Genomic DNA, 714 nt, shown 5'->3' with positions numbered 1-714 from the left:
TCTGTCTCCAGGCTCTGTCCAGTTGGGGCTCCCTGTCTGTGGGAATGCTCTCCCCAGGAAAGTTCACCTGGTGCCTTCATTACAGGTAAAAAAAAGGTAAAGGACCCCTGGACGGTTACGTCCAGTCAAAGGTGACTATGGGGTTGCGGCGCCCATCTCACTTTCAGGCCGAGGGAGCCGGCGTTTGTCCACAGACAGCTTTCCGGGTCATGTGGCCGGCAGGACTAAACCGCTTCTGGCACAACAGGACACTGACAGAAACCAGAGCGTACGGAAACGCCATTTACCTTCCCATCGCAGCAGTTCCTATTTATCTACTTGCACTGGCATGCTTTCAAACTGCTAGGTTGGCAGGAGCAGGGACCAAGCAATGGGAGCTCACTCCATCGTGAGGATTCGAACAGCCAACCTTCCAATCAGCAAGCCCAAGAGGCTCAGTGGTTTAGACAACAGGGCCACCCGCATCCCTGTCTTCATTATACACCTTTAGGCGCCAGGCAAAACGGTTCCGTTTTAACCAGGCCTTTGGTTGATCTGATTGACATCCCCTGCCCTGTTTAAAATGTGGCTCTTTTTGGGGGGGGGGTTACTGGGTTGTTTTTATTTTGATATACCTCTGGGTATAGGGCAGTATATAATTCAATCAATCAATCAATCAATCAATCAATAAAAAAAACCATCTGCTCCTCCCCTCGCCCTCCCCTGCCTCGACTG

The sequence above is a fragment of the Podarcis erhardii genome (genome assembly GCF_964252035.2).
Source record: "Podarcis erhardii genome assembly, chromosome: 18".
NCBI lineage: Eukaryota > Metazoa > Chordata > Lepidosauria > Squamata > Lacertidae > Podarcis > Podarcis erhardii.
Note: the sequence above shows the minus strand (reverse complement) of the source record.